Source organism: Gadus macrocephalus, chromosome 20, assembly GCF_031168955.1.
Source record: "Gadus macrocephalus chromosome 20, ASM3116895v1".
In the NCBI taxonomy this organism is placed as follows: Eukaryota; Metazoa; Chordata; class Actinopteri; order Gadiformes; family Gadidae; genus Gadus; species Gadus macrocephalus.
This window is the reverse complement of record NC_082401.1, coordinates 21,235,082-21,247,581: the sequence shown is the minus strand read 5'-3', so window position 1 is coordinate 21,247,581 and position 12,500 is coordinate 21,235,082. Positions and strand designations below refer to the sequence as shown.

The following is a 12,500-nucleotide window of genomic DNA, read 5'->3' as shown; positions in this document are numbered from 1 at the left end:
GTGTGTGTGTGTGTGTGTGTGTGTGTGTGTGTGTGTGTGTGTGCGTGTGTGTATGTGTGCACTGTCCAAAGGCAGTGGCTGTGTAGATTTCCACCACCGTCGGGCTAAAGCATGTGCACGTCCCACTGCCATCGTCCGCGCTCTTAAAAACAAAATTCTTGTGTTTTTCCTGAGACACACCCTTTCTCCGGGCAAATTTAGGGAGGGAAAAAACAACATGCGTACATATCACTGCATCTCCTAAGGCTAGGTGGATGTGCTCAAATGAACCATGTAAGGATTTTACCATGGCCCTTACACCCAAGTGAGCCGCTGCCTCTGGCTCACTGGAGATTACATAACTGGGTTTGTTTGGAACTAGCAGAGCCCCAAACGCCATTGATCCCAATCAGGTTTCGACATAGATCCATCCAGAATAAGATGAAGATCAGCAACACAATGAAAGGCACCCAGATGGTGGAGGTGCCATAGCCTGGAAACCCGTTTTAGGTAGTGTCGACGGAGCACCTCTGTTCATTTGGAGAGCAGACACCAATTTAATGATGTTTCTTACTTGTGTTTCTCGCAGACACTCTTTATTCGAAAACATTTGATAATAGCTTGATAATAGCCCAGGCCATAAATGCAACCATGTACCTAACTTTGGTAATTGAACTTAATTATAACTTTGAAACCTCTCTGGGTAGGAGTAATACGGCCGTAATCGTGCCGTAGCTTGTAAGGAGCGTTGCGGTTATTCAGGTTCATTGTTTTTTTTCCCCCTTTCAAAAAACAGGAGTCGAACCGCTCGCTCCAAGAGTTCACCTAACGGGCGAATCCGAGCATTGTCTTTGTGTTTACACAGAAGGCACACAGACTAAATCGGAGGGGAAAGCCCGGGAGCTGCACTTCGGTGCAGACCACAGGGCGCCGCACGTCTTCTGCAGGTGAGGGAGGTGAGCTTGTGGGGTCGCGACCTTCCACCCTAGCCTGTCTCCTTCCACTTGGTCATCATCCACACAGAGGCGTCCGCCGCGGTTCTTGAGATGATCCCCATTAGCTTCATGCAGCGCAGCACAATATATCTGAATCTATGATACAAAGGATCATTTTGAAGGGAAAGAGTGGTTCTTTATTTTTGCACAAAAATGTTGATAAAGGAAGGAAAGGAAACATACCAGATGGTGCCATCTATGAAATTGAGAAGTTGCTGAGCAGTTATTAGACCTTTCATCCAGCCAGTTTTTTTGTCAGTGATGAGGATTTCATTATCCTTCCGACATTGCACTCACCTGCTTTTGCTAGATTTTGCTTTAGTTCTCTTCTCAAATGGATACCGCTCCAGGAAGCCTCAAACACCAGATCTTTCTGTGGTCAGATTATTCTGCCACTCTATCCCTAGGATTAACACCTCTAGAGAGCACTGCAAAAATCACCTCTTTTCCCTCTGCTGCATAGGTATATTGTGTAGCCGTGCATATGTCTGTGCATGTATGTGTGTGTGTCCGTGTGTGTGTGCGTGTGTGTGTGTGATATATGTGTATGTGCGTGTGTGCATGTATGCGTGTGTGCGTGCGTGTGAGTGAGTGAGAGTTTGTGAATGTGTGTGGGGCCCTCTCCACAACGACACCAAGTGCAGGATTATAGAGTGAGCCATGGAAAAAGAGAAAATAAGTGCTAGGGTACACATGACCTAGAAAGTTGTGGGTTATGCTTGTGCAAGTCAACTCAACCGCCCCAATGCACCCAACCAGTTTCACCACATTATGTCACCAAGAGAAGAAAACACAGTTCTGCAATCTACCCTACCCACACACGCACCCACAAGACACAATCTGATTTACACAAACGTGTATTCCTGCACAAAACAAAAATACCTGAAAGGTGGGAAAATAGATGCACGACTATTTTTCATAATATTTGATTTGTTTACCTAAACCTAGAGGGCTGACCAACGAGAAATCTCCCCCCGAATCAACGACATTAGGAGAACGGCTTTGCACATACAGATTGCTTGTGTTTACTCTCTGACGACAGAGCACACACAATGCCTTTTCTTGCCAAAAGTGAACAGAGACGTGCATGTGCAAGCATGCAAGCTGCTTGTCTGTCTGGCAGCAGAGCCCTGTACCTGTGCTGTGTGTGAGTCCCTGAGTGTGTGTGGGTCCCTGAGTGTGCGTGTTTGTGTGTGTGTGTGTGTGTGGGTCTGTGTCTTTGTCTGTGTAAGGGAGTGAGTGAGGGAGTGAGAGAGTCAGTGTGTGTGTGTGTGTGTGTGTGTGTGTGTGTGTGTGTGTGTGTGTGTGTGTGTGTGTGTGTGTGTGTGTGTGTGTGTGTGTGTGTGTGTGTGTGTGTGTGTGTGTGTGTGTGTGTGTGCGCGCGCGCGTTAGTGTGTGTGTGTGTGTGTGTGTGCGTGCGTGTGTGCGTGTGTGAGTGTGTGTGTGTGTGTGTGTGTGCCTGCAGGGTTGCTTCTAGCAGATGGCGAGGTGTTTGCATCAGCAGTCCCTCAACAAGTCTGGGAAATATCTGTGTCCCTGCACTCGTTGAGTGCACACGCGATGCCACGCTAACCCTCCCGAGTGGATCCCATTGCTGAGCGGGTTAGTCAGACATTGTCAGCGAGCGAACACTGCGTTCCCAGAGTTTCTCTTAGGGTCATTAAGTTTGAGGTAATACTGCAACACGGAAGAACACAAAACAAACTCAAAGGCAACCTAGTAGGGAACTCATGGGTGCGCTTTGGGTGTCATCACAGCTTAAATTTCCTATCGATATGAATGTTCTCTGTCAACTGCATTTGTAACGATTAACCTCAGTTGACAGCTGTCAAGAGGCAATGCAAACATATGCATGATGCGCTCACACAAGCATACTCACACCTCACCATTTATCTGCTGAATCAATGGGGTCTTTTTAGTAAATGCGGTATGTGTCCTGCAGTGTGTATCATACTGTTAGCTGTTAGGGGGTGATTGTGTGCATGGGTGTTTGCCTGGTGTTTGTTTGCACAACCATATTTGCCCACAGGTGTGTTTGCAGATACTCTATCTTTCTAGGAACTGGATTGTGTGTGTGTTTATGTGTGTGTGTGTGTGTGTGTTTATGTGTGTGTGTGTGTGTGTGTGTGTGTGTGTGTGTGTGTGTGTGTGTGTGTGTGTGTGTGTGTGTGTGTGTGTGTGTGTGTGTGTGTGTGTGTGCGTGTGCATCTCCCAATGTGCAAAAGTGTCTCTAAACTCTTTATTTTAACATGACTTTTTTTCCCATGCATAATGTGTCATTTGATTCCAAATCAAATACTTACGCACTCTATAATAAAATACATGGATCTCTAGCCTTCTGCATAGGCCTTATTACGCTAAGCTGGGAGAGAGCTTCTGCATATGGGTACTGTATGCCTCTCCAGGTTTCACTCTGGTGTGTGCATATGATGATGAGAGCCTAGATGCTACAGTGACTTTGCCCCGCTGTGCCTGCATACCCATCCAGAGCAAGACAGAATAGAAAAAAATCATGTTACTCATCACATCTGCGCCCGTCTCTCAGGGAGCAGCACCCAAGGGGAGGAACAAAAGGATGTACAAAGATGCACCACATTACCTGCAAGGGAGACAGAAAGAAAAAAGAGAGAGGGTTACAATGAGATGCGCACAGAAAGCAGTCAGCGTTGTGGAATTTCTTTCAACACATAAAGGTGCTGTCGTTTAATGGATAAACACGGTATGACACAGGTTGATTTTATTACTACTGGCTTGGGTAATTAATGATATGAATAATATGATTTTGATGAACACAGTTATTAACATTAAAACGTTGATGTCATGTAGGGCCACCGATTCGACAGCTTTAATGGAAAACACGAGTGTCTTTCTACCTCCAGGAGTGGCTTTAGAAACGGCTAATGACAATCATGACCATGACAGGTACGTCGCATCCTAGCAGCTAGACCCCTTCCTTTCACGATAGTAAATGCAAAGAAGCCATGAACCATTCATCCAGTCAGGAATAAGGGTGGTCTCAAAAATCAGACTTTAGATATAATCTCTGATGGCAGACAAGCTCAAATATGGGTGAACCGGGCATTTCCCTGAATATTATTGTACTTGTTTCTCTTATTTTTTTCTTTCCTAAGCTCTCCCTCTCTCTATGTCTCTAATTTCTCGCTCGCCCCATCTCTCCCTCGCTTTGTCTCTGTCTCTCTCTTTCTCTCCCCCCTCGCAGTTGAAGGCAATCTTGCTGTGTGTGTGTGTGTGTGTGTGTGTGTGTGTGTGTGTGTGTGTGTGTGTGTGTGTGTGTGTGTGTGTGTGTGTGTGTGTGCGCTTGTGTGTGTGTTTAGGGTTGAGGGGGTCCCATGTAACTGTTTAACCCCTTCAGTGCAGCGAGACAGAAAATCAATCAGAGGAAAAAAAAAATCCATTCATGCCAGTTGGCCCCTTAGCAGCCATACCTGCATTGAGGGGTAACCGGAGGGAGAGAGACAGGGTCAACTCTATTCAGTACACACTCTCCCCCCCGGGGAAATGCCAGGAAGAAATACCTGAAAACGAAACCTACAAAAAAAGCAATTTGGTAGTCGGGTACTGGTTTGGTTGTCCTTGATAAGAAGGGTTTGTGTGTGTGACTGTGTGTGTGTCTGTGTGACTGTGTGTGTGTCTGTGTGACTGTGTGTGTGTGTGTGTGTGTGTGTGTGTGTGTGTGTGTGTGTGTGTGTGTGTGTGTGTGTGTGCGTGTGCGCGTGCGTGTGAGATTGTGTCTTGACTAATGTGTTTGCGTGGGAGTTTGTGTGTGGTTTGGTGTGTGTGTGTGTGTGTGTCTTGACTGATGAGTTTGTGTGGGTGTTTGTGTGGTGTGTGTGTGTGTATGTGTGCGTGCAGGCGTGCATGTATGTATGTGTGTCTGTAGGGGAGAGGGGGAGTTTGGGGGTGTAGGTGTGGGTGCAGGATGTTTGTTTTGCTTGACTGCCCTCCAAATGGCTATTGTTGGCTCTCAGGGGAGCATTGAAATCATGGGAGTATACTGTTAAACACACAGGTAAGGATTTCTAGCGCACAATCCCAAATGGTCACGTACGGGACCGGTCAAGACAAATGAAGCAGCACCTTCAGTTTCAAGGCCGAAAAAGGATTTATGATATGTGTGCGCTTGGGTTTGTGTGTTTAAGTGTGTTGGTGTATGGGTGTGCGCTTCTGTGTGTTATTGTTTGTGTGTGTGTTATTGTTTGTGTGTGTGTTATTGTGTGTGTGTGTGTTATTGTGTGTGTTATTGTGTGTGTGTGTGTGTGTGTGTGTGTGTGTGCGTGCGTGCGTGCACAGGTTTTGGTACTGACAACAGAGGTCCCAGGTATGCTATGTAAAAGCACACCTGTCAAACCAATGCTATTTAACATGGAGTATTTCGACCATACAAAACAAATGGTGATTAAATCAGACAAAAGACTTAAAGAGTGACTAGTTGACAAGGAAGATTACGGATTTCAGATACTAGATGTAATGAGTCAATGTCAATTTTTATCCAGATGCGATCGACACAGCAGGCTTGTGTGTGCTTGTGTGTGTGTGCATGTGTGTGTGTGTGTGTGTGTGTGTGCGTGTGTCTGTCTGTCCCATTCCATAGCGGCACATAGCGTTATCCGTCTTTGCTTTGTCCTGAGGGGTACTCTGCAATCTAGGACCTTCCAGAGAACAAGGGTTTGTGTTTGGGAGTTTAAGGGGAAATAATTGGACAAAAGGCAGCCAGACACACTGCAAGGAGGGATTGAATGTCTGAGCTAGCAAACTGACAGCCCTCCATTATGCATGAAGGCCAAAACATCCCCAAACAAACTGAAACTGAAAATTGTTTGCTTTCAAACGTCGGCTGAGTCAAGTCAAGTTTATTTATATAAGATACAAGAGCGAGTATTCCTACAACTACATCAGCCGCACACAGCCAGCAGCCGGTACACATGTTTTTCAGACCCTATCACCATGCACTATGTCACCTGTATGATGCCATTGGTGCGGGTCAATTTCTAGGAACATGTTTGCAGAGAGACATGTTCGCTTATTTGTTGGCGTATTATTATGCAACTTGAGGAAATCTGATCACATCATTAGAGGGATGCTCTCACGAGTCAGAGAAACAGCGGCACTATGCTTCGCGACACCAGCGTAGACAGGGGGAAAACACAGCCCATTAGTTTCCGAATATTGCATCAATCTCATCCTATACGCTCCCTTTCTCACATATTTTCTTATTGCTAATGTCTTCAAATTGCGTGTGCTTTGGGCACTCGGGCCCAAAGTTTTCTGCCAACACCCCTGGGTGCAATTCCATCGCAATGTCACGTAAGCCTTGCTAACCTCTAACCTCGTTCTCTGAGATCAACAGTGTGAACAACCATCCTCACTCTGACACGTCTTTGCTTTACTCCTCCCATGTCCTCCCTATTCGGCGTCCCCTCCCCCTCGCTCCATCTGCCATCCGTACCACTGGTCTCCGCCCGCCTCCGCCCTCCTCTCCTGCCAGCCCCAGATACTCGGAGTCCAGTTGAACCACCAGCAGACGTGCAGAACAGGAGAAACGTGGTAGGCGTGAGCCACTTCATTAGGTAGATGTCCCAGAAACGCAGCGCCGTCGGCCCAACTGAGAAAACGCTTGCAATACGACGCCGCCGTGGTCGCCGTGGAGTCGTTGCCTTCAGCGTAATTGTGAGGGAAACGCTTAATCAGGAAATTACGAAATGAACGGCTTGACTAAGAAATTGAGACGGTTAAAAAACAATTCAGCAACACTCTGAGAAAAATGAGGCAAACATTAAGGGTCATTTTGTTGATGGTAATCTTTGCAATTTTGTTAGTTTGGTGGGTGATTGAGTTCATTTTTTCTGAAGGATCCCCCTTCTGGGTTGCATATTATGCAATCTCCCATTCCCAGACCTGCTTCTCGTAGGTTTTCAAGGGGGTCCGTAGAATTGCAATGTTTGCGAGTGAGGCAATATTTGACAACAAGAGGATAATCTTCTGGCAATTCAACCATCTGAGCTTCACTAATGGTACTTGTTTGATTTCTTATATACATCTTTAATGGTTTTAAATCTGTCAAATCTTGGCTATGTGTTATTCATGTTGCTGTCTCATAAATCTCAATCAAACAAACCCGGTTAAATAAGGTTAAATAATTTAAATCATCAAAATAAAAATAAAACATAATAACATTTGAGCCATACCGGCAGGTGATGGGAAACGTTTTAATTGTAGCTATTTTCATTAGCTCAGAACAGAGAGGTAGTAATTAACTAATAATAATTCAACCCCAATTTCTGCTTGCTGTTTGGGGAAGGTTTATTAAGGATGTGATTACTCATTAAGAAAGAAAGTTACTTATTATGAAAGTTGAACACAATATAAGTGGGAAACATCTTGCATGGATTCTTTACTTTTCTCCACCACAGCAAGCAGGCTGTTATACATACTGCTGTCTGTGGCGACGACTCAACACTGTCTTATGTCTCACAATCATCACAACCTCACAATGTAGGCAGTATGAAAAGAGTGAATGGTCAGGGCACTTAGGGAATGGGAAAACTACTTATTTGTGCATTTGTGCCTGGCTCCTGCATGTGTACGTGTCTGCGTGTGTGTGTGCATGCGTGCGTGCGTGCGTGCGTGCGTGCGTGCGTGCGTGCGTGCGTGCGTGCGTGCGTGCGTGCGTGCGTGCGTGCGTGCGTGCGTGCGTGCGTGCGTGCGTGCGTGCGTGCGTGCGTGCGTGCGTGCGTGCGTGCGTGCGTGCGTGCGTGCGTGCGTGCGTGCGTGCGTGCGTGCGTGCGTTCTTGCATGCGTACATATGGAAGAGAGTGAGAAAGAGACAGAGGTACGTGGGTAATAATTGCTTTGGTACTACCAATCAAACATGATAAGGAGAAGAACAATCGTGAGGTACTTCATGATCTGAACTTATTCTACTTTGATCATCAAACATCTAATGCCATTACCCTAAGCACAACATGCTCTACATATATCGCAAAGATTCTGTATGCATACTTAAAATAGGACCAAATTGCTGAAGCAGATTGTTTTAGATTTAGACTTTATTTCCTTTGTCCATATCTTCCATCCTTTCCGTACCAATCTGCAAGGGCATCGACTTGTAACTTTCTGAAAGTATTTAAGGACTTGAGGGGCGTTGGCTGCAGTGAGAAACGAAGGCGGCCTTAATAAACCCGCGCAACTTCTTCCACCAACTGTCAGGATCACCGAGGGCCACAGCCCCTTCTCCCCCTCCCCCTCCCCCTCACCCTCCCCTTCCCGTTCCCTCACACAAGCAATGGCAGCCCGCCAACGGAGGCCACGGAGGGACATCCTTCCCCCAGATAATGGGATTGCCTGGCTGTAATAATAATTTGAATTTCACGCCCCAACGGCTCGGAGCAGAGCGATCGCTGGAGCAGCGGCATAAATTAGCCTCGCCGCTCAGAGCTGATCGATGGCTGCCCCCGCTGCCGCCACCTATTGATCCGGCCACCAATACTGGTGGCCGGACACACACACACACACACACACACATGCAAACACGTTCAAACGCACAGACACGCACAAACACACAAACGCTGCACAGAAAGACAGACACACACAAACAAACACACATGCACAAAAAGACAGACAGACACACACGCACACACACACACACACACACACACACATTCAAACAGGCGCACAAACAAAAACGCACGCACAGACAGACAAACACACACACACACACACACATAAAACACACAAAAAGAAACACACACCTTGCCCCCCCCCCCCCCGAATGCTTTGAGCACAGCAGAACCTTGGGGTGGCCGCCAAAAGGGAAAAGGTTTTGTATTTTATGAGGCTTGTCGCTTCTGTTGCCCCACCTGTCGGGGGGGGGGGGGGACGACAGTCTGGACGGGCCCTTGGCTAGAGGAACACAGCCATCAGCCACACAGCCCTTTGTTTACACCGTCTAATACTGTGATAACCGTGATAACTTCACTTCCCTGCCTTTCATGTCCTTTCCCTTCCCGGCGGCGCTTGTACCGGATCCAGAGGGGAGGACTTTTAGATGGGAGGACTTTTAGATGGGACGTGCTCAGCGGAAAAGTGTGGGGCCGTGACACCGCATGACGACGTGTGTCGCAATTGTCGGCTTAAGCTTCGCTTGTTTACGTGTGTGTAGGTGTTTGTGGACGTGCGCACTGCAGGCATTACACAGGGAGGTTTGGAAGCTGTGTACAATATGTGGCTGGGATACTTTGTTTGACTCGTAGCGTGTGTGCAGAGTAGAGAGTGTAACAAGGTAGAAGTGGTCCGTAAACAATGCACACATTTAGTGTGTTGTTGTCGTTATTATTTTTCACTCATGACCTCCATTGACAAAGATGCCAATGACTCTGGGACCCTTCTGTGACGTAGGGAGGCAGGAGCAAACAGTATCCAGCGCCAAAGGCCCACAAATAGAACCAGGAACACACGGCTGCCATCTGTGATCTGTGCCAGGCGGGGTGCATACCTATGCACCGAGGGTAAGACACACTCACACACACACACACACACACACACGCACACACACACAAAAACACACACATGCTCAAGAAGTGCACAAGCATACACATGCACACAAAGCACACACACACATATGCACAAGTAGTACACACCAACCCACGCGCACACAAAGTACATGCAAATATACACAAAGTGTAAGCACACATGCACAGACACAGACACAGACACACACACACACACACACACACACACACACACACACACACACACACACACAAAAGTGTGCATACATGCATGCACACACACAGAAACACACACAAAACATAACATAATTCAGGAGCGCCGCTCGCAATCAAGGCCCATTAATTAACTGTGTCTTGCCATGAGCCACCCCCGCTAGAGAAAGGGCATCTGGGACCGTGTTCAAGCAAAAACCAACTGGTTGCCGGGTCCAAATGGAAACAAGGAGAGATCCAGGGGCCATGCACACCAAGGATAGAACAATAAGTGCCGACAAAAGGAAACACAAAAGAAACGATAAGCTATGGGTGGCAAAATAAACAACAACAAACAAACAACGATGGGCTGTCAAACTCCGAACCTAAGTCTGAGGCCTGTGAGGCCTGAACGCAGAGATACGTGACCCCAGAGGGACCGCCAGACTGGTGGTTGTTGGGGGCGGGGGTGGTGGTGGTGGTGGTGGTGGTGGTGGTGGTGGAGGTGCTGTTGGAGTTGGGAGCAGGGATGAACGCAATAATTTCCCGGATGATGACACAAATCAATCGCAGACTAACGCAGGTCCATTCTGCTGACGAGTGAGATTAATGAGTGTCGTAAAAGGATAAAAAAAATCCCTGCATGATGATGCACACCTCAGAAGGTCACCAGCACACACACACACACACATTTCCAGGTCGGCGCACCATCGAACGCACACACACAAACTTGTGTTATGGCCCTACAGCGGGCAAACCACTATTGCGCACAAACTGTGCTGCTGCAGATTTGATAAAAATGTTGATACAAAGCTTCTAAGTGGAACATAGTGTTCCACTATGCAAATTACCTTTACACACCCTGCTTCAGCCACCATCGTTTCCATGTAATTAGTGCCCATTACCTTGATTTAATGATGAGTGTCTGGGATCTTCCCATTACTTACTGGACGGGGTATTCATAAGCTCTACCTCAAAATGTAATAGAGGTTTTATTTACTTTACTTATAGAGCCCTTACGGTATTTTAAGATTATTTTGATGATTGGAGCTGTTGTTGTTCAGGACAGAGCAAGAGAGGAACAAGCGAATAATTGGAAAACAGGAGGGCTCATTCAATGGAATTTCCCATCATGCATCCCAACATCTGATACCTGCAGTGTCAAATAGCCAATAGTGCCAAATCACTCCGTGGGCATTGGCAAATCATTGGCAATGCATTTCTTCTTCAGACAAGTCAGCTGGTAAGAGGGAAACCACGCAGTGCCAGGGAGTGAAGTCATGATTTACCAGTCACCTAAATGGCCTGAATGTTTTTTTCTATTTGCTTGTATTATATAAGTGTGTGCGCGTGCGTGGCTATGAATAACGCGGAGCCACAGGTGTGTATCGCAAAAACATAGTGTAATTGTTTTTATTACCACAATCTGAAACCCTGCACCGAAGCAGTCTGGAAATACGGCCGGCAACTGAATCTGTGGCAAACGTAGACTATTTTTCTTTTCATTTATGTATTCAATAAATAATACGCTGCTGCCTATCCCTTAAGCTGTCAGACAAAATCTTTTGATCTGCAACACTCTGAGTGTTACCCCTTTATACTAAAAACAGACTCAGGCGGAATGTCTCGCCAAGAGAAGAGTGACACATAAAGTGAACTGCAATACAAGGTGGATGGTACAGGTTGTGTTTTTTGGTCTAGTTTAAAGATTCTGTGTTTGTTTCACTTGCATATAATTGGTAAGTAGCTGAACACCATCAAAAGAGCAGAGGGAAGCTTTGGACGTAAAAAATTAGTCACTCTAATTATCTTTAATTAAACTATCTTTATCAGTCGCCATACAGGAACACAGCTCTGGGAAACAAAGAGAGAATGTAAGGCACTCTCTGTCCACATTCAACAAGCTGGACTATAGGCTACGGCCGGTGCCAAACTCTACCACGTCGTCCAGTGAAAGTGTGTGAGAGGCACAGACAAGGGGTGCCTTGTGTTCACGGTTCCCATGAGGCAGACAGTGGACAAACAGAGGAAACACATGGATCACATGTAGCGGACGATTTGTTATCGGCAAGTGTAGACAACTTAACTCTGCTGGAGCAGGCCTCTCATCTCTGGTGGTTGTAAACAGAAGGCGGTCAAGGTCTTTTTCGGTTAACATATCAAAGACAAAATGCCGCAAAATATCCTACACTCTTCACCTTTGATCTGATTCCTATGTATTTTAGAACAACATGAGTTGATTATGCCTTAGCATCTGTTTCCTACTAATATAAATGCATGTTTGTATATAAGCATATATGTTGATTGTGATTGTGACACAAGTTACATACATGTCACTGGTAGAGCAATAGAGAGTGAAGCTAAAGAAAGGATGAGAGAGTGAGCAAGAGTGAGAGAGAGAAACGCCATAAATGAGGCGATAGGGGAACGATTTGAAAAAAGAGGAAAAGAAAGAAAAACACAAAAACCAAAGGGGATAAGAGTAAACAGAGTACATAGAGATCAATTTCTGTGTAGTCACAGCACCCAAAAATGGCCACTCGGTAACAGGCTTCAGCCCACTGGCTTTCAAACATGAGCATGGCAATAGCATATGGTGTTTTCTAATGAGAAAGGGATTTGGGCACCGAAATCTGTATTCTTCTCTCACACCCTGTCTTCCCCCAACAGGAAGCCCTCCCCCCCCCCCCCTTACCCCGGCTTCTCTCCCCATGCTCACCACGTTGCTCATGAGGAATTCACAGCACACTCTGGCCCACTTTGTAAAGAAGTCTTGTTGAATCATCTAAGCTGAGCGTTTCCGTCT

The 12,500-nt window shown here is 46.4% G+C and overlaps 1 protein-coding gene across 1 annotated transcript in view; it reads right to left on the bottom strand.

Annotated features, from left to right (window-relative positions):
* The window catches only part of LOC132448621 (receptor tyrosine-protein kinase erbB-4-like), a 107,682-nt gene that overhangs the window by 59,148 nt on the left and 36,034 nt on the right, over window positions 1–12,500 (bottom strand). The gene's annotated exons all lie outside the window — the stretch shown is intronic.